General features: G+C 36.0%; 1 protein-coding gene and 2 long non-coding RNA genes across 12 annotated transcripts in view; 2 read left to right on the forward strand and 1 right to left on the reverse strand.

Moving 5' to 3' along the window:
• The window catches only part of LOC129953818 (CD151 antigen-like), a 138,983-nt gene that overhangs the window by 67,511 nt on the left and 49,219 nt on the right, over positions 1-22,253 (reverse strand). The window lies entirely within an intron of this gene.
• Positions 3,696-5,353, forward strand: LOC129953822 (uncharacterized). 9 transcript variants are annotated; one of them, XR_008782596.1, is made up of 8 exons: positions 3,696-3,938; positions 3,990-4,045; positions 4,096-4,164; positions 4,229-4,512; positions 4,571-4,670; positions 4,725-4,886; positions 4,943-5,248; positions 5,326-5,353. It is a non-coding gene; the product is annotated as an uncharacterized LOC129953822 (long non-coding RNA). The 9 variants fall into 9 exon arrangements; XR_008782598.1 differs by having other exon boundaries at positions 4,114-4,164; XR_008782595.1 differs by having other exon boundaries at positions 3,696-4,045.
• On the forward strand, positions 5,353-5,720 carry LOC129953824 (uncharacterized). Its single transcript, XR_008782599.1, has 2 exons — positions 5,353-5,387; positions 5,450-5,720. It is a non-coding gene; the product is annotated as an uncharacterized LOC129953824 (long non-coding RNA).

Raw genomic sequence — 22,253 nt, forward strand, 5'->3', positions numbered from 1 at the left:
GAAACGTATTGTTACGTAATTGAATCCAAACGGAAGCTCTAGTTCAAATTTGTTAAACATTTGCTTAGTCTGACAACTCAAAAGTTGTAAAAAAAATCAACAAACAAAATACATTTGCTTTTGGAGACATTCCCATTGTTTATTATAGGCTGTGTAAGCTGCTTCCGCGATAAATTTATTTTATTCTATTTTAAAACTCTGTTTTTTTTTTTATTTTAAGAAAAATAACAGTTGCTAATGACAGAAGTGTCATTTTAGAAATGTCATATTGGAAGTGTCATTACCCGTGTTTTGTTGGGAAATCTATTCATAGTAAAGTAGGATTTTACACGAATAACAAAAACAATATCCATAGTGAGAATAACACCGATAAAAGTTAGAGTAGAATCTCAATATGGATAGGTTTTTGACATTTATACGAGCCTCGAATGGATCTTATGTGATTTCGTTCTCAAATGTTGGTACGATTGATATTTCATTTGTATCTCGATAGCTGTGTTCGTTGAGTAGTTCTGCATTTGGAATCATGTGTGTTTCCCATTGCGGAAAAAACGAATCTATTACAGTTGATATTATTTAGTTTTGTTAGTGAAAATGGACTAACTGGGCTTATTTTGCAAGAAAAAACAATAGAAAAGAGATTTATGTTTTGCTGTGTTTCCAAAAAAGGTTTATCTCAGTTTAGAATAGATAAATCTGAAATCGATTCAGCTTCAAGCTCGCTTCAACACCACATGTTAATGTAGTAGTCGACGAACAAACCCCCTTTTTGAAGTTTTTTATTATTATTTTGACAGATCTTCTTTCAGTTGTACCAATTTTTAAATACAAAAATCTGGCCACTGCGGATCGTTTTGTTGGGAATTTCTCACTTCACTATATATGAAATGCGAACAAAACGCACGTATTCAAAGCAACCTCGAAGCAGGCCCAACGTAACGCAGACGAAGCTGAGGAGTGTTTGTGTTTAAGCCATATTTTAGACAATTTTCGAACCTCTTTATTATTTCGGATGGATTAAAACAAAAAAAACTTTAATTTCACAGGATTTCCTAGGAATATTATATCTGTTGTTATTTTTATGGAATGGTGGGGATTTTTCAGGAAACAAAATTGGAATTCCAATATCGGATGTCACAAAACTGATTATAATGTCGCTTATTTGTCGGTAAATCACCATATCTGTATAAAGTCACTTCTGTTGATAATCCAATCGTTATTTTCAAAGTTAAAAATTTACTTTAATGGCTGAATCACAAACACGCTTCAGCTTCGTCTGCAGTACGGTGGGCCTGCTTCGAGGTTGCTTTGAATGACATTTCTATTATTTCATCCCTCCAAAGAGCAAATATTTTGTTTGTTGACATTTTTTACAGCTCTTGAGCTGTCAGATAAAGCAAATGTTCGTTTGAAGTCACATTACTTTACATTACGTTTTTTTCCTTACGATTGTCAAACGAAACGTGAGATCAAAGCTCCATTGTGATAGCATGCATTGAATTCCTATGGCTGAACTCGTAAAAGTCAGGTAAAGCTGAAGCTGAAGCGTGTTTGTGATTCGGCATAAATGCGAGTAAGTGTATAATATATTTTACAACACGTGTGGCCCACTTTAATCTTGTTTTTGTGGGAACCAATAACTGAGACTCCTTCAAAGTATGTTATTATATTAAATAAAAGACCGTAATTAGCTACACCCCAATAAAAAAGATCGTTCCGTACCACCAACGAACAATAATGCTTCACTGAAAAGCCCCGCCATAATTAAGCTAATTTGACCCAAATCCCGTTTTGATAACAGCCAGCGCCAACATCGTTATAAAAAACAAAAACAATAACGACTCAAATATAGATCATTATCTGCAAAACTGCGCGATGCGCTTATACTAAGTTACCTACATCAAGAGCTAGGGGGCAGTGCGGCAGTTTATATAGCGTCTATTAAAATGTGTCTATCTTGTCGTCTGTCTTTAATAGTGATGGGTACCTCATACATGAGGCAATACAAAATGTCGCATACACCACTCTGAAATGTCCCATCACCTCAAACCAAAAAAATGTATTACCTCACACCTCACCATAAAAGCAACAAAAAATACTTATTTCTTTTACTCTCTCGACTTCAGAAAAAGAACTATTTGTACTTCTCTCTCATTCTCACTTGTTCTTGTCGTTGTCGATAAACGACGACGGAGACTGATGATATGAAGAATGAAGTTGGGTCTTGAGTGTATGAGGAAATGCCACGCAGGCACGCACTCACTACATTAGTGCATTCTCTCTCCCATCAAACCAATAGCAATAGGATCAGAATGAGGAAGAGGACGATTGCCTTAAAATGAAAGAATGTGTGAAGTTTTGTATTATGATTATGAATGCTATTTACTCAAATGTCCCATTCGAACAAAATTCGTGACATTGTCACAGTGAGATATGACTGAGTCATTTTCACAGGTTGTGACTTGTGACATTGTTGCAGGTTGTGACATTTGAAGTGCTTTATTTGTTTTGCCGAGAGAAAATGAGGAGAGATAATGAGGAGAACATACTATAATGTATTATGTAACAAATAATGAAGATGAGTATGCAGAATTGCAGATAAATCATCCTCCAAACTGGTTGAGTGGGTTTCTTATTTTATAGTATATTATGGTTTTTACCTTTTTTTGTTCAAGTTATTTATGGTTTTTGTTTTAGTTATTAAAATAAAATGTTAACCTAAAAAATATTTTATTGTTCTTTAACCTTTACATTTAAACATTTATTTTTTTAAACCTTTTTTTTAATAATGAATTTGAAGCCTTGTTTTTGTTAAAATAAATAAACTACCAACAAAAATTTACTCATATGTTCGTTTTATTTAAATTTCATGATCATCAGAATTGAAGAAATATCATTGAAAAATTGAATGTTTTTTTATTGAAAATGTCCCTTTAAAATAGGTTTGTCCTATGGGACATTTGAGGTGGGACAAAGTACCAACTCTTTAAGAAAAATGAGTACCTCATACAAACTCATTTTAAATTCGTGTCCTACCCATCACTAGTCTTTAAGTCTAACTATTTGCCGCTGCTGCATGACTCAATGTAAAGTAATGCGGTGTGCAGTGCAGTAAAGTACGTCGTCGTACGAGTATTTATCATTTCTGCTGTCTTCACTTTGCAACTAACAGGTGAAGCCTAAAGTGGTTTTCTGTTGTTGCTTTTTTTTTAGGTTTGTTTGCGTTAAAAATAGCCTGGCGTCTTCTTCAATTTCGTTCGTTGTCGTCAGTCGTCGTCCAACTTAAGTAAACAAAATTGTATCACATTCATAAGTCGGAACGGAGCGAAGGAGGCGCAGCAGGTCGTACCGAACGGAATATATAGAGTACCACGCCACGTTCGCATCTTTCGCAATTTGACTTTGTTTAGACAACAGAACAAAACTTGTGAACATAATTTACAAGCATTCCAGCGCAGCGCCATCAGCCTACGTTCTCCGCAGTTCCGATTCCGTTTCTGTGGCTGTTCTGTTTTACTGCTGCGTTGGTCGTATTCGTAGTCGGATTTAACGTTATCTTATCGGAAGTAATGAGCGCATGTTAAACAAATTGGAGTCAAGAACGCATAGCGTTGGCATAATGCAGAGTTCACATGCCCACAAACCGTGAAGGGTGATGAGATGATCATCGGTGGTGAGCATGAGCATAGAGGAAATATATTATCTAGAGTCCCGACCGGTACCCGTCCTACCTGAAACACCCTCAAATTTTATTCGAGGTGAACTCTCTCAAATTCGAGGTAAACTCTCTCAAATTCGCTATCGGTGAATACATGTGAGTGGAGAAAAAAAAAGCAAAATGGGGGATTGGGCTTAAAAGAAACTTATGGAATTTTTGTGACCTGTCAAAAATGACAATCAATTTTGCAAAACAAAACAATAGGTTTCGGATTTTAAGAGTAAGTTTTTGTTAATTGTTTTGATTTTTAATATTATTTGATATTTTTCAGACCAAAATTCTTTATGATGAAGAGGGTATATACAAGTTTACTTCATTGAATAAAAAGTAAGTCAAATTGCAGTGAAGGAGGTGCAACAATAATCAATTTTTTATAGTCTATCTTTTCATTTTAGATAGTGCGAATAACATACTCTCATACAGGAAGCAATTTCCCTAAGAAATCTGTAAGTCCAAGCACACAAAGGGCTGATTTGCCGGAAGTTTTTTTGTATATTATATTTCTCTTAGCAAAATACTTCTCAAGGGCCATAGCTGCCGCAGGCGTTGACGGTGGAGGTGTCACCATCTCTACCAATAGTCAAACGCATTCAATGCAACAAAACCATCAGCAACAACACTACCAAGTCAATGATGCAAGTTTAAGTTTTGCCATTCAATATTCGACCGCTAACGCCTTACTCCCAGCAGCTGAGTGTTGGTGTTGAAACAAAATAACAGCACCAACTGGCAACTCAATATTCATCAGCTGCCAAGAAATAAAATGCGAGCCGCTCAAAAAAAAACGACGATGTGTAAGTAGGAATCAAAACATTTATATCGTGGTCAACTCCCTTAATCTTCATCTTCTAGGTGTAAGGAGTACTACCAGCCGGTAGCTCTGCAAGAAAAGCAGTAAACATGAATACAATCGAAACAAGACTCCAAAATCGCATAAATTCCAACCTTGACTGTAAGTGAATTAAAATATTAAATCTAAAACGAATACAATCATTTTGCTCTTAAGGATCGCACTGGCTTAACGGTGGCAATCATTCGGAGGCAAATGACCTGGCCCGACAAGAATCCCCAAGAAACCAAACAGATTCAGATCAGTCTCTCGACAGCTACTGATGATGTCGGCGAGTTGAATCCATCGATTTTCACACAGAAAATCAACATCAAAAAAGTAAGTCAACTTCCATTTCAGATATCCTTATATAATGAAAATTAACTTCTTTATAGTCACGACAATTCAGCAGCGTCATGGTCAACCTGCCGATCAACCATTCACAGTGAACAACCTCTATTCGTAGCGGAAGCGATCTCTGCGTTGTCGACAATGCGAACACAATGTCATCAAGCCGGAGTACCAACCGGGGCTCTTACATTGCAACAGTGCGCGGACATCAGTGTAAATGCGAGGCAGCGGCTACTGCTGTAGACGAAGCTGACACCGCCTACATAGAAGAGGTGATACGAATGCCGCTTTATAAGGAACTTGTAGCGACAATATAGTACCTCCTAAATGATGGGAGTCGGAAATCATTGGTAAGCCTTCTTAAAAAATGAACTAAAAATAAATTAAATACAAAATAATCTGAGCAGTTTTGTATGTACTATTTTAGAATTCCCTGAGTCAACTTTGATTCGAGATATAGAAGGCTTATGATGGCAAGACAACTACAAAGTAAGCTTCACATAAACCACAAACTTTAAAAGCACTACCTAATTGATGTGTTTTTTTTTCAGCAACAAATCGAAGCGGTATTGCAACAAATCCTGAAGTGAAGATGATTATAGTCGACGACATGCTTTCAATCTCATCCTTAATAATCAAGGTTCGCGGCGCAGCTAGTTTTTAAATACATTTGTAATTATTTTTCAAAATTGTATGTAATTTAGTATAATTTAATTTTGTTTTAAATTCAACGCTAATAATGTATTTGCACTTAAAAAACAATATCTGTCTGTTAAAATGTAACTTCTTGTTTTTGAATAAATAAAAAAGATATTAAATGTACTTTTTTCAAAGAAAAATGCTTCTTTCTGGTTTTCCCAAATTTGATCCGCTCAGGTCAATTATCAAAGCGGTTTATTCCTTTTTTTATTCTCATAAGTCTCTATTTGACTTTACCTGAAGTTTTGAAAAAAACTAGATTGTAATTTTTGTGTGGACATAAATAATAAATACTTCGTTTAATTTTTTATGCTGATTACGAAACCCAACTCCGATTTTACTTTATATTAGGTATATTATTTATTTTTGTATTTTTTCAATATATTACATGAATTTGATGTAATAATCTTAAGACTACAAATTCGTTATAGGAAATAGTAAAATATTGTAAAGGAAGAAAATATTGAAGGCATATATTATAGATTTTGATAATCATAAAACATTTGTTTTGAAAAAAAAAACTATTTTATAAAATTGATAGCTTCGAAAAGCCCTTTATGTATGTATATAATAGCTTTCTAATTACAAACAGGATAATATCTCAAGAGCCTAAATTGATAGATTAGATTTAAATTAGAAAAAGAGAAAATTAAGATAGTTCTTATTTTATTATTTATAAACACATCCTCACCAAATACATCACAGAGTTGCAAAAAAAAATGTAAAAGAAGATATTCAAATGTGAATTTCTGTTAAAATAACGAAACAGATCAATTGGCGAATCCTCGGTGGTAGGTACTGTCTTGAAAAACTGACTGTAGATTAAATTAACTATTGTTCACATGATGAGGAAGGACTTGCATACACTGCGATCTTTCGCCTATCCGTAGCTGGCTGAGAGAAGTGCTTTGCATTGTAACATTACGTGAATATGCTACACACGCTGCAATTGATTCAACTTGTATTTGGCTTGGCTATGAATGCCCACCAAGTAAAGAGAATCCTCAACTTTATAGCAACTCTCGAGTTCTCGACTTGTATAGCTAAGCGAAGCTTTCAGTCTTCTGCGACATTGATCCCTTCGCTGTAATCGGCCTTTCTCATTCCTACAGGGTTACAAATGAGGATATAAGCCATCAGAATAGAGCGATTTGATTGCCAGGAACAAAGTCTTGTAGAGAAGTGTAATTTTAACTAAAAAACAAAACAAAAAAATATTCATATAATTTGAGTCTAAAATTAATATGAACACATTTACCTTCAATTTGTACCTATTCACTCCAGAATAAATATGTCGACGTTGCTGGCTTCCTACTCGGGGCTTCCACTTTTCTTGTTGCAACGTTATCCTTGGTTTCTTTTTTATCTGAGGATTAAATTAAATTCATTATATATTTTTATTTCAATAAATTAATATTTTTGTTTTACCTTCATTTGCATTATTGATACCTACTGAATTTTGTTTTGTTTACATTTTCGTAGAATTGTCAAAATACTCACCTCCCTGTTAATCTGTCAAAACTTGACATAACTCAAATTGGGCCACGTTAGCATTACAGTTCTAGGGCGCGCTTATACTTTCAGCACGATTTTTTCTGTTTTTAGCGAAATTTTTCATAAAAACCATAAAATTTGTGTGCCAAAAGCATTTGAATATTATTTTTAGCACAGTTTTCACTAAAAAGAAGTTGTAAAATTCATTTTTCTAAAAATATTGCATTCATTTTTCAATTTTTGAATTCAACGGATTTCTTTTTTGAACGTCTGAGTTCACCTCATATTGTTTTCCCCCTAATTGTGCAAACTTCACCAAAAGCCCATAACAACTACATAGAATCTGGATTTTCCCATAAGAAATGCACGGGAGAACTAACACATGCTTATGCTAACGGGCAAAATTCATTCAATTTAGTTTGTAGGCCGAAAGAGAGCAAACCCATTAAGTCGGGACTCTAGATAATATATTTCCTCTATGAGCATGAGCATGAGCAAGCACCAAACGGTGACAATAAAATAAACTGCATGGAACAGGTTGTTAGGTACTGATGGTGGAATGAAGCGCGATTTACGAGTACAATCCATGACAGCAGTCCATGCTGCCACAGTTTTACCACAATTTAGCACCCCATTATCGTGCACGCAATTGTGTAGCAATTTGCAACCATTAACTGATAAGGGCGAACCAAATAAAATAATTATTATTCGTGCAGTGCTGCACTGCAAACCGACAGTGAATGCAGTGGGGCGATTTAATTTGATATATCATGGGTACGTGAACGTACATAAATTATTTTCTTTAGATAAGGGATCATAAATCGATAGAAGGGTGAAAGATGAATATAAATCCATTAAGCAAGTAGTTAATAATTTTAAAGGCAATTTTAATCGAATCTAAAAGAGGGATTTTATGTTTGTTCTAAATTTGGCGCCATAAACTATCTTACTGTCGATTCATGTAAAGACTTTTATGTTCGAAAATCAATCAAAATTTTAATGGATGCGGATGCCAAAAAGGGATTTTATGAATTAATAGAAATTTCTTTGATGTCGTAATTCAACAATAAAAAAAAACAGGGAACATTATTTGAAAATCCATTTAACTGCAACACATTTTTGAATAATTAACTTTTATCAAGGAAATTTAAAGGGTGCTTAAAAACTAACACAAGGTTTGCTCATCACTCAAACTGCAGTAGTTTTGCTTATTGCGGTATTCATTCAAAAAAAAAAGTGATCGCAAATCGCTCAAATAAAATAATTTGCACAGTTTAAAAGAATTTTTCAGGTGTGCCTTTACTTATGTATGTTGAATTCCAAACCAAACGTAAAATATATCACTTAACAGTTGAAAAATTCAGTCTGTTTAAATAGTGTTGCAAACTTAAAGTACCATACATCTAAAAAAAATTCTCTGTAATACTAAGTTTTTTAGGCCACCAGTTAAAAAACTTTAATAATTGTCGGATTTTAAAGACAGCAAATAAGGTCTATAAGCACCGTTTTTTTTTTCAACAAAAACTGCTTTTATTTTCCAAAATTCATATGGTTTACCTTTTAACATGTAATGCAACAACAATTTGTGATCCTGCTTTCTATCTTCGTTAATTTCAGAAACTTTAAAAATAGTTTTCATTATGACGGGCATATGTTTTTTGAACTGCCGTTCATATGTTTGAAAAGTAAACAAACACTAGACGAAAAGAGATAGCTGCTTGTATATGTACCATGTTTTATTTTAGCAGCGTGACCTACAAACATATGTGCATATGCATTCTAGAAGTTCAAACCTTCAAGCGAAAATTTATGTACATATATGGATCATAGAAGTTTTAACCTTCAATCGAAAAATTCGTGTGTAAAATTCGATGTTGTTCATATATCCATAGTTTGAAGCAGGTTTCATTGATAAAATTTAGTTATTTCGCGAAAATTTTGTTTTTGTTATATATTTTGACATTGACAGTTTTGTTTTAGGTATGTTTTATTCAAAGTTGTCTACAAATTTAAACAGTTCGTTTTCTGACAGTTGGTGCCAATGAGCTTAATTAGTTCTGTAAATAAGAAAATTGTAAGTAATTGTCAAAATTATCACAAAAAATAGGCACATACGGGTCTTGAAAGTAAGGCAAGTTTCCAGTATCTGATTGGCCAGCTGCCAAAAACTTAACTTAATATTAAGACAACTTCAATGGAAAGTGGACTGGAAAGTTAGTAAAGAAAAATCTGAATAACTATCAAGTCAAGTCTACTTCTGTCAAAATGACAGTTCATCGTGTTTTTCATTCAACTGACCTTTATTGTTGGGTGAGGCCCTAGTTCACACAGGACTGTAGCGCCACCTTAAGTAAGTAAGTAAAAAAAAAGCAAAAATCCATTTAGTGTTTTCTGTAAACGGTTTTCTTGTCAAATTGGAAAAGAAATAAGATTTATTTCTTTACAATACAAAATACAAATCGCGATGGACTTGTAGCATGGCTGAGGAATGTTTTGTAAACAGTATTCAGCCCTATCAGGAGTTTCACCCGAAATATTTTTGTTCCCCCGGATTTTAAAAAGCTATCAGGAGTCTCGCCCGAATAAAATTTCACTTCGAATTTAAAACTTACAGTTCGAAAAATAGGTACGAATGTTCAAAAAACTGAGCTCTCAATAAATTTCTCATCTCTGTTATGGAAACAGAGAATGAAATCTGAAACTAAGTTTTTTCTTGGATATAAAAAAAGTATATAACACTGAGAGCCATGGTACGATTTTTAATCCCTCTCCAACCGATTTCTTATTCAGAAAATGAACAAACCTACCATCTGAATTTTTGCTTTGACAGTTGTTGTTTACAAGGATTAAATCAATCGAATATTGGTTTTTGTATTGCAAAAAAGCAAAAAAGTGTGAATTCTTGATAATGATTTTAAAAATATAAAATTTAAAAAATACAGAGCATAGCCATGCATATCCTTTTGCTTGAGAAAGAAAAAGAAGAAGAGGCAACACTACGTCGAACTGTTCGGAGGCAGTTAAGAGATCACTCCAATCCGTTGCAGTAACCTAAACCATTGTAAGAATGGAATTACATTTTCAGCTTTATTTAATCTCTAATTATAAATAATCTTCAGATTTCAACAGGTCTATAGAGTTAATAAGGCAGCCTTTATGTACTTGCTAGAGGTCTTAATTGACGCATTGCCCTTAAATGTACAATCCATTGGAATACCACCTATTGTTAAACTTGCCGCTTATTTGCGGTTTTTTTTCAGAGGGTGGATACCAAAAAGGTGTCGGTAATGAATAGCAAGTTGGGCTAGCACAATCCTCTGTGAGTGCCGTACTTTCTCAAGTTCTGGATAAATTTAAAGAGGAACTTTGTCCACGCTGGATTGCTTGGCCAACACTGGATGAGCAACGACAAACAAGCCAATTTTTTTTTTTCTAAATACAAGCTGCCGGGCGTTGTTGGATGCGTCGATGGTACCCAATTGAATTAATAAATGTTTGCAATATCTAATTAACAATTTCGTCGAAAAACTTACATTTTAACGTTGATGCCTTCCTGTGAACATTTTAGCTGTCAAGTGTGATATAATACTTTGCCCGAATTGAATGCTCCTGATAAGGGGAATTTTTCGAACATCACTTTTTTTTTGGTGAAACTCAAAGTAAGGAAAAAGAAAAAGGGAATTTTTTTCGGGTGGAATCACATTCGGGCGAAACTCCTGATAGGGCTAAATATTTTTGGTAGTTTTTGTAATATGAACTGAAGGTGGGGGTTTTTTAACATAAAGTTCTGAATTTGAAATTCATGAAACTTTACGTTTAAAGAATAATGTTGACAGCAAATAAATTCCCATTGTCTGAACCTGTCCAATAACATGTAACATTTTAAACCGACTACATGATAGATGTCAAATAGATTCTGCGAAAATTGACATACAAAATTTTTAATTTCTTACGAACAGATCTGATAATGTTATTAGATCTAACAACTGTCTGTACACTTAACTCAAATGTAGTTTAAATAAAAATATTATTTCTGTGTCAAGTTTTGTCAGAGCCTTTTTTACGTTCTAACCTTTACTTATTAAAAAACTTTACTTTCTTTTCTAGGTATGGTACAAAAAAAGCTTAAAGATAAAGTTAAGGGTTGTTCCCATAAACCCCTCGGAAATTAAAGGTTTACACGTGATTTTTCTAAAGACGAAAAGTCGAAAACACGAGTGAAGATATGAATAATTTTTAAAACAAACAAATGATTTGACAACCGTTATTCAATTCTTCTTACCTCTATCCACAAAAAAACGAAAAATCATGTAACATATTTTAAAACACAACACTCGTTATTCGTACTCTTCGAATTGTCAGTCAAACATTGATTATCAGGTGCATTCAAATCGATAGATACAATAACGAATCTATTTATCTTAACTATACAGAACGGCCTCGGCGTTAACTTACATGATAAACATTTAACTCTTTTGTGTTTATAACACTTGATAATGGAGGCATCTGTATACGCTTGAATTCACTCAAAACATCACGAATAATCCAAGAGTTGTGTATTTTCAAATAAACTCATGAGGAGTACGTTACGCATACCTAGCTTACCTATAACCAAGAAAGTACGAGTATCTATAAGGAGAAAGACTCTAATCAAGTATACCTACAGCAAACCAACATTATAGCCTATAGCCTAGCCAGACATGCCTTTCTTAGTTCTCTTCCTAACTTGGAAAACAAATAAACAACTTGTGTAGTTGTTGTAGATGATTGTTTGTTTTGACGTTGCAACTCTTCCGTAAACGCATTCTAATGAATCCAATTACGACGCATAAATATGTCGAGTTGCGTTTGTAATTTAAAAACCTATCCTCATTCATAATGCGGGATGAAATTAATGTTTTTTTTATATTTATTTTCTTCTTCTTATACCCAGACAGACCGACCAACCAACCGACTGACACCAAACCTCTATCATCAACGATATAATCGTAGTTGAAGCTTCTTATTGGGTTTTGGGTTGGGTTGAGTCGATGTCTGTCGGTGGTGATGTCGGCAATGGCGTTGGCAGCGACGACCGCGATGACGGTAGTGTAGTGTTGTCGAATGCACACCATTTTAATATGATTGCCGTCAATCGCTGCACAATCATAATAAATTTGTTTTTACACTAATGGCCTAGATGTGTGCATGAATTTTCAACAAATTGATTTGACAGCACTGCTGAAATCGGAGGATTGAATATCTCCCCAATTCCCGTCTGTTCTTTCATTTTTGTCTTGGGAGCAAAATGTTTTCATCGTCAATTTAAAACTCTCAACTAAACGTCAGCGTTGTTCGCTGACGTCATATCGTCGTCGAACCGATAAATTCTCAAGTCAAATTAAGTTATGTCTTTAGGATGAGGGAGTTGTAGATTGAAGGACGTGTGCTTGTTATATAAAGTTTATGGGCACGGACAGCGATGGGACGGATTTATGTCTCATTTGGAAAAGAAGGCGGTTTTTTCCTTGTGTCATACTTTATTGCAATTCACTTTATAATTTGCACTCAATCCAAGGTGAACTATATTTGAAACCACTTACAAACTACAACTGATGACAATTATATCCAACCATGAATAATGGCGACGTTACATTGCATCAATATGGATCATCTCATAGGCTATTTTGTCACATGACAGATGAAAATAATAAAGTAATTTTAAATTCTTATTTAGAAAAAGTCAAATTCTAACCTCTGCCTATACCTAATCCGTTCCTGCTGCCTTTACCTGGTTACAAATATGGGAGGCAAATTCAGCCAATCGTGAATGGGACAACATAATAATTGAGCTTACAGATTGACGAGTTTTTGTAGCAATTATTCTTTTTTTTCCAATTTTTGTTGGTCGTGTTTAAAACTCTTTGATGTGAAGGAGTTAGTCGCGGCTCGTTACGCTGATCTAATCGATTTATTAGGTTTATGTAATGCATTTTTGCCCAGTTTTGACGGCTTGTCGATGGTATATAAAAGTCAATGTCTATATATGGAGATGGTAAAATGTATTGTTTAAAAATAATGTATAGGTTGGGTATAAATACATTTTTTTTACTCAAGTTGTAGCTTTTTACATGCAAACATGTTGGGGTGGTGATAATAATTGGATAAAAGGTTAGAAATAATTGGAAAACGTTTTTTTTTCTTTTTCTTTTTGGGAACTATGGTGTAGAAATTCTTATTAGTTTGACCTAAATTGAACCTAGGCCAAGACCTGAACATATTATTATTTCGCATAAAGTGAAAAATAATATCGATTCATACTTTTTTAAGACAAAGAAAAGATATAACCGTTTTGGTGGCAATAAGATCTTTATTCACAGAACCACCCTTTCATATATGTAACAAAGTCCAGTCAGTTTCACCATTTATAAAACTCATTTTTGAACCAATAAAGTTCGTAACTCTCACATATTTCGCAAAGTGACAGCTTACGTCACGCACAATGATAGTTTTTGTTATAATTGATGCCTATACCTTAAATGAACACATGAAATAGCATATTTCAAACCAGAAACCAGACCAAAATAAAAGTCTTAACCTTATTATCCATTTCAGAGACAACTGATCCGCAGCATGTGGCCGAATTATGTGCAAAATGTCACAGTACATAAAACGATCCGTTGTACCATCGTTTTGGTGAATCGACCCTAGTCCATGGCCTGAAAAACATCCCCACGCCACTACGATACCTCCCCCGTGTTTTACAGTAGCTTTGGTGTAGCGTGGATTTAATTACTCTTTGGCTGGTCGGCGAACACGATGAAAACCATCGGAATCCTTGAAATTGAATTTGGACTCGTCCGAAAAAAGTACGTTCCTCCATTTTCTAACGTACCAGTTGATATGGTCATGAGGATATTTTAATCTCGCCAGCTTGTTTTTGATGAAAATAAAAGGCTTTTTGAAAGATTTTAGTACACCATCAACAGCTCGTCTCCGAATTGTTGTTTTCCTTGATCTGTCAAGATTTATACAATTTTATTAATGGGCTAATCACTGATTTTGGAATGGTATATTTTTCCGATATTTTAATTTGACTCATTCCACTTTTATATTCTTTTATTTTGTTAAAGTATTTGTTTGCTGCCATTTTAAGAAAGTTTGCTTAGAACACTGATTAGCTTGCCAGTGAACTAAATAACACCTAATAAATAGATTCAACTGCACTTGTTTGCCAACACCATTAAAATGAGGAATGGATTTTACAGTCCAAGGACTAACTTTTCTTTATCAATAAGAAAAGATGCTTTTGTTTTGATCAACAAAAATTGGGTAAACTGTCCTACTCAAAAACACTCTGATAAAGATATAATCCTCGGTAGCCATATTGATTTGCCTACAAGCTAAACCGGAAATCAGACTCATAAACTTATTTAAGTGTGAGTGTCATTTCGTCTCCAATTGTATGAAATTTTCTCTAAAAACTCAGTAATTCTATGTATGCGTGAAAAAACGTCAATTTTTCTCGTTGAATTCGTCCACATTACAAATACAACAATGTAAACAAATGGATTTTGGAGGGTGATTCGTACGAAGGATTTATATCTTCATATAGAGTGTTTTTGGTCCTACTTATGTCATATTTAAATGGACCGTTATAAAAACTATATTCTCTTGTGATCTGTTTAGAAGAACATACATAATGTGACAATAGTACCCGTGGCATGATGGTAAGTGCTATTGACCCTGCTCAAGTGTGTCCTTTGTGGAAACCAAGGGCACCCGGCTAACTATAGGGGTTGCCCTAAGGTCCAACAAATGAAGCAAAAACAGGCCAGTCAAAAAGCCGAAAAAAGTCGAACAGTTCGAACAGTTCGACAGGCTCCAACACAAAAATTCGTGGATCCCAAATTCTCTTACGCCCAAATGGTGTCAGGGAATGGGAATACGAGACAGGCTACACCAACGGTTGCCCCCAAGGCCCCTGTGCCTAAGGCACCAGAGGTGCAGCCTGACATTGTAGCCTTGTTGTTGAGCATTCAAGGTCAATTAACAGGGCTGCAAAGTCAGATAAAGGAGCAAGGCAAAAGGGTAGATCATCTCTACTCTTTGTTGCCTGGCCTGGCGCAATTTAGACCATAATGGGCGCGCTGCCGGAGACTCGCCTTAAAGTCCTAGCTGTGAATGTAAATTCACTGATAAGGATTGAACGAAGAGCCAATATGTTCCAATTGTTGAAAGACTACAGTCCCGATGTGTTTATGGCTAGCGAAACTAAGCTAAACCACAAACACAAATTGACTCATAAAAATTACAATATCGTAAGAAGAGACCGGCCCGACTCCACTCAAGGGGGCGGTGTCGCTCTCTTTATACGAAAAGGCATTAATTATAAAGTCATATACAACAATGAATTGCGACTGCTCAAGACGCTAGAAGTTTGCGTTGTATGCATCTCTCTCTCTCAAGGGAAGCGGATGTATATGATTGCGGCTTATGCGGCTGGAGCTCCGCAGGCTACTTACTTTGCTTCAGAACTCGAGATTCTTTTTAGGGAACTGAAACTGAGCTTGGAAGAAATCTATTTCATCTTGGCCGGTGATTTGAACGCAAAACATAAAGATTGGGGAAATCAACATAGTAATCCCAGAGGTAATCATCTTTTTAATTTGATGAATCTATACAGGGTTGAATATGGCGTCGACCTGCTGGCTACCGAAAAGCCATCGTATCCAAGAAGCGGCTCCTTTCTGGATCTTTTGCTGTACGACACTAGACTGACAGTAACAGACAAAGTGGGTAATCACCCTCGAAACTGCTTACAGACAGTCGAGTACGACAGTGATCACTGCGGACTGGCTGCTGTAATACAGATTCCGAACGAACGCGTGGAGTTGGAGGAATACGTTGCAACGCACTCTTACAATTACAGTAAGATGCGTTGGCCTCGTTTCACCAACGCCTTAGCGAGAGAACTTCGTTCGAGTGACATAGCCCCACCAAACAACAGAAACCTGACAAATACAGAAATTGACCAACATTTACAACAGATGGACGAAACAATAAAACGAACAATGGAAAGGATAATTCCAAAGTACAAAGAACGGGACCAAATGGACGCTTACAGAAACGCGACTATTGACGCACTACGTAGGCACAAGAGTGGCTTACTGACAAGACTCAAAAACTTGTACAGACGACTTACAGACCCACACGACTTGCAAGTTAGGAGACTGAAGTCGTCAATAAAAAATGTCAATCTGTTGATTAAGGAGAACTACAGGTTATCAATTAACAAGTACTGGGACCGCAAGATCCGGTCAGTTAATTCGAGCGAACCAAGTATGTTCCCTAAAATCAACAAGATATTCCGAGTCTGAAACTCCAAAGAACCGAAGAAAACAGAGACGTACTCATGACAGCGCAAATAGATCCAGAAGAAGCCATCTTTGACGATGACTTTTATATAATTGAAGATCCGAAGGAAAAAGTGGAGGCGGTGGGAGCTGCTTTCCAGCAAGTGTACAAGGTGAATGTTAGCATTCGCCCCAACCACGACCTGGAAAACAGAGCACTACTTAATCACTTTTACCTTCGAAATGATATGACACAATGGCGATCTGAGAACCGCGGTTTCATGCGGTTCAATGACGATTCCTTGGCAAATGCCATAATCGCCGAGCAAACGGGACCAAGTCCCTTGTTAGTGACGAGGGTTGAGCTTCAGCTTATCTTCAACTCAATAAAAAACAAAAAGTCAGCAGGTATTGATGGTATATCCAACGTTGTGCTAAGACATTTACCGACGGAAGCAATTGACATTTACACCACACTCTTCAACAATGCACTGAATAATGCATATTATCCAGTGCATTGGAAGACTGCTGTGGTTCATCCTCTCCCGAAAAAGGGAAAGGACAACTCCAACCCGTCAAATCTTCGGTCGATAAGTCTTCTTCCGAGCATCAGCAAAGTTTTCGAAAAAATCATTAATAGGGCTCTGACTAAGTGGGCTGCGGACAACAAAATAATTCCTTATAAACAGTTCGGGTTCAAGGCGGGTCATGACACAATTTATGCTGCGTCTAATCTCGTTTCTGATATCCAATGGAATAAATCAAAACAACAATGCACAGGTGCTGTTCTGGTTGATTTAGAAAAGGCCCTTGACACTGTATGGTTAGAGGGTCTTAACCTAAAACTGAGCAGGCTTGGCATAAGCAAGCCATTGTTGTATATACTTTATGATATGCTTAACGGTAGAAAGTTTGTTGTCAAAAGTGGCAATGTAACTTCTACCACAACATTCTCAATTAAAAATGGTCTTCAACAGGGAGCGGTGAATTCGCCGATTCTCTTCAGCATTTACACCAGCGATCTGATAGGAAGTCTTACAAAGGCAATTGCGTACGCCGACGATCTAATTGCGTACAGAACGGCCCGAAAGGTTGAGGTTATTAGAATTCTCTTGCAGCGTGATTTCGACAAGATTCAGCGATATTGCGACGACTGGAAACTGAAAATAAATGTCCAGAAGTCGGAGACAATTCTGTTCCGGACTCCGTTGGCTAGGGCCACGGGGGATACGTGCAAGAATTGGCGCAAGATGGTCATCGTTGATCTTCATGGGCAGCCATTAGCGAGCAAAAGTGTAGTAAAGTACCTCGGTATCTGGTTAGATCAGTATTTATATTTCGACAGACATATAAATGCTGCTCTGACCAGGGCCAGAGGAGCCTTCGCTCTGACGAAACGACTGTTTTTTAGCAGTCGGCTTGACCCCAGAGTGAAGGTAATTTGCTACATGGCCCTCATACGGCCAATGATCGTTTATGGTTGTCCTGTGTGGTTCAACGTTGCCCCTTCCCAGATGGAGAAGTTTCGGGTGTTCGAGCGGCAGTGTTTACGACGCTGTACCGGCTTATATCGAACAGCCGAATCTTCTTATGTGCATTACTATTCAAACGAGGTCCTATACAACGGGGCTCGAATCAACAGAATTGACAATTTTGTGATAAAACTCGTTCGAGGTCACATTGCAAGAGCTATGTCTTCGACCAACAATTTAATTTTCGGGGCGTTCTATCCGAACGACGAGTATTTTGAAAGTGCACGCTTGAGCGGGTTCATTCCACCAGAGGCATTCCTCTTTTTAGACAAATGCAGTCTGATACAGGATAGATTGGCAGTTCCGTTAATCTACCACGTCAGACGAAGAACGGTGGATAGGCGATTTCTGTACAATCGGGACGTCATGGCACAAGGCGGAGCATAGCTCCTTCAGTTCAGTAGGGCTGTGTCCGAACGGGACCGAACTGATAGGGTGAAGCAGGAGAACCAGTTTTGGTGGCTTCAATCAGCACTTGATAGTGGGTAGTCGGGATGGGGTTTTAAGCCTTGGCATACTTGGGTTTAGTTTTAAGTAGAATAGGCATGGTGGCACGAACAAAAAAAAATTAAAACAAAAAAAAAAAATACAAAAAAAAATCATTAAAAAAAACTTTAAAAAAATAAAAAAAACATAAAAAAGACAATAAATATAAAAACAAAAAACGTTAGATTTGCAGCTGTGGTTGTTCTAGTTTTAAGTAGTTTATAGGTAGAATAGGTAGTTTAAGTTAGTTTTTAGTTTTATTTAAGGACCTTATTTTAAGTAGTTTGTAAGTAAAAATAAAAAAGGATATTGATATTAGTTTTTTTTTTCAACTTTTCTAATAAATAAAAACATAAATAAAATTTAAATGAAGTAAAATAGATCTTAGGGCCGAAAGGCATTAGTTTTAAGTGTTATAGTTTAACTTAGAGTGTCCGTATGGGACCATTAAGTTAGTTGTAAGTTATGGATAATTGGCTAGTTTTATGAATTTTTGTCTAGCTTTAAGATAGGTTAAGAATGAATTAATAAAAATGAATTAAAAAAAAAATGGGATGGACTGTAATGCGTAAGGTCTTGGGTTCGATCACTGCCTATGCCACCTAAAGTTTTTTTCACGGGTACTGCCTCTTGTGATGAATTGACAAATTCTCCAAGAGTAATTCTTGTCATGAAAATTGCTTTCTCAAATTTGCCGTTCGGATTCGGCTTAAAAACTGTAGGTCCCTTCCATCCCTGACAACAATACTCGCACACAGGAATGGTTGAGAGTTGTCAGTCACTAGGCCCTAGTTCTCAAACGGACTGTTGCGCCAACCAATGTATATGTGGGATTGGCCAAACCTCGACACATCACCCTACTCCAACAGACGAACAAGACAGAGCCGACCACTTAACAAACGGACAAACATAACAAAAGAGAACGAGCGCCCCCTTTCATATTCTTTTCCATACCCACATTGAATAGTAATTCAGTCTTACGTTGTCCTTGTGCGCAGAGAGTTTAGTTGGCCAGGCGTTACGCATCATTTCCATTTATTTTTAATTATAATTATAAACTAAATACTTATCAATAAACTTTAAACAAAAAGTAACTTTGGTGTCGCCTATTTAGATACTTAAGTTCGGAAAATTATCCCTAGACAAACCCCTACATATATGTACATAATGTGCCAACATGGCCATTGAATTCGTCGAGCAAAAGAGTTTTTGTTTCGTTAGCTGTTTGGCAAGTGGCACCGTCCTGTTGAAACCACATATCGTCCACATCACATGCTGCCAAAACTGTTCCTCTTTGTGGGTACATTTCGACTATCAGCCTTCGATTATCATTGGCCGAAATGTTTCAATTCTGAAACAAATCCACTGAGGTAAAAATGTGCCTCAAGACTGAAGATGATTTTTCTTTAAAAACGAATCATCCATCATTCTGATCATTGACGAACGCTCTAAATGATCAAAAGTTCTTGAGTCCATACTTTGGCTACATTATTGCAAACAGGAGCAATATTTACTGCAATACGAGCATCTTTTACACACCCGATTTTCTCAAAATATTGCACGATTTTTCCGATTGTTGGGACATTTTGATGGTAAAAATCACGAAGTGCACAATATTCATTTTGATTTGAACGCCCATTTTCTTAATAAGACCGAAAAACTTGAACGCGTTTCTCGATAGCGTATCCTTCCATGGTTCAAATTGAGTTAATCTGAAATTGAGAAATGTCAAATGAAATGCAGACGCTTAGATGAGGTTTTCATTCAGCATCGGCCTTTCAAACTTAAACACCCTTTATAATTTTGTTTCCAGCAACATCCCTTGAGATCCTTTCATCTTTTGCTAACTTGTCATTCATTTTATACTTATAAAGGGTGATTTTTTTGAGGTTAGGATTTTCATGCATTAGTATTTGACAGATCACGCGGGATTTCAGACATGGTGTCAAAGAGAAAGATGCTCAGTATGCTTTGACATTTCATCATGAATAGACTTACTAACGAGCAACGCTTGCAAATCATTGAATTTTATTACCAAAATCAGTGTTCGGTTCGAAATGTGTTTCGCGCTTTACGTCCGATTTATGGTCTACATAATCGACCAAGTGAGCAAACAATTAATGCGATTGTGACCAAGTTTCGCACTCAGTTTACTTTATTGGACATTAAACCAACCACACGAATGCGTACAGTGCGTACAGAAGAGAATATTGCATCTGTTTCTGAGAGTGTTGCTGAAGACCGTGAAATGTCGATTCGTCGCCGTTCGCAGCAATTGGTTTTGTGTTATTCGACCACATGGAAGATTTTACGCAAAGATCTTGGTGTAAGACCGTATAAAATAAAGCTCGTGCAAGAACTGAAGCCGAACAATCTGCCACAACGTCGAATTTTCAGTGAATGGGCCCTAGAAAAGTTGGCAGAAAATCCGCTTTTTTATCGACAAATTTTGTTCAGCGATGAGGCTCATTTCTGGTTGAATGGCTACGTAAATAAGCAAAATTGCCGCATTTGGAGTGAAGAGCAACCAGAAGCCGTTCAAGAACTGCCTATGCATCCCGAAAAATGCACTGTTTGGTGTGGTTTGTACGCTGGTGGAATCATTGGACCGTATTTTTTCAAAGATGCTGTTGGACGCAACGTTACGGTGAATGGCGATCGCTATCGTTCAATGCTAACAAACTTTTTGTTGCCAAAAATGGAAGAACTGAACTTGGTTGACATGTGGTTTCAACAAGATGGCGCTACATGCCACACAGCTCGCGATTCTATGGCCATTTTGAGGGAAAACTTCGGAGAACAATTCATCTCAAGGAATGGACCGGTAAGTTGGCCACCAAGATCATGCGATTTGACGCCTTTAGACTATTTTTTGTGGGGCTACGTCAAGTCTAAAGTCTACACAAATAAGCCAGCAACTATTCCAGCTTTGGAAGACAATATTTCTGAAGAAATTCGGGCTATTCCGGCCGAAATGCTCGAAAAAGTTACATAAAATTGGACTTTCCGAATGGACCACCTAAGACGCAGCCGCGGTCAACATTTAAATAAAATTATCTTCAAAAAGTAAATGTCATGGACCAATCTAACGTTTCAAATAAAGAATCGATGAGATTTTGCAAATTGTATGCCTTTTTTTTTTAAAAAAGTTCTCAAGCTCTTAAGAAATCACCGTTTAGTAATATTGGAAAATTATTTATTCAATGAATTCATATATGCATTTATTTAAAATTGAGTATTTCTATTTTAACGCAAACATTTCACGCTGGCGACAAAATTTTCACCTACTAACAGCAAAATATAAATAAAAACAACTTACAAATTTTGCGACTGCAATGATAAATAATTAAATTTAGCACAATTTCCGTCTCAACTACTAATAGACTAGACACAAATCTAAAATTAGAAAAGTTTTCTTGAGCTTGACAACGAAGAGCATACAGTGATGTATATTGTATACCCTCGTAGTCTATGTTGAAATCTTTCAAGAATTGTAAAATATTCTCTTCAAAACAATTTCGAGTTCAATGAAAAAATAAACTAATAAACAAAATTATTACATTGCTTTTTTCTTCTTGTTTCTATGCTCATAGAATAAAAATAGATTTTTTGTGTAAAATTTAACATAAACATTGATCATTATTATTCTCTCAAGACTTTGAAATGGTTTATGGTATTACATCATCGACGATACGAGTACAAAATCCTATAACACAACATCATCGTTGGATGATTCGATTTTTCATCAACCATAAGAGGTTTACATAGGTTTTTTTTTCAATTAAAGTTTTAATACATCCGATTGCAAA

Source organism: Eupeodes corollae, chromosome 1 (assembly GCF_945859685.1).
Source record: "Eupeodes corollae chromosome 1, idEupCoro1.1, whole genome shotgun sequence".
Taxonomy (NCBI): domain Eukaryota; kingdom Metazoa; phylum Arthropoda; class Insecta; order Diptera; family Syrphidae; genus Eupeodes; species Eupeodes corollae.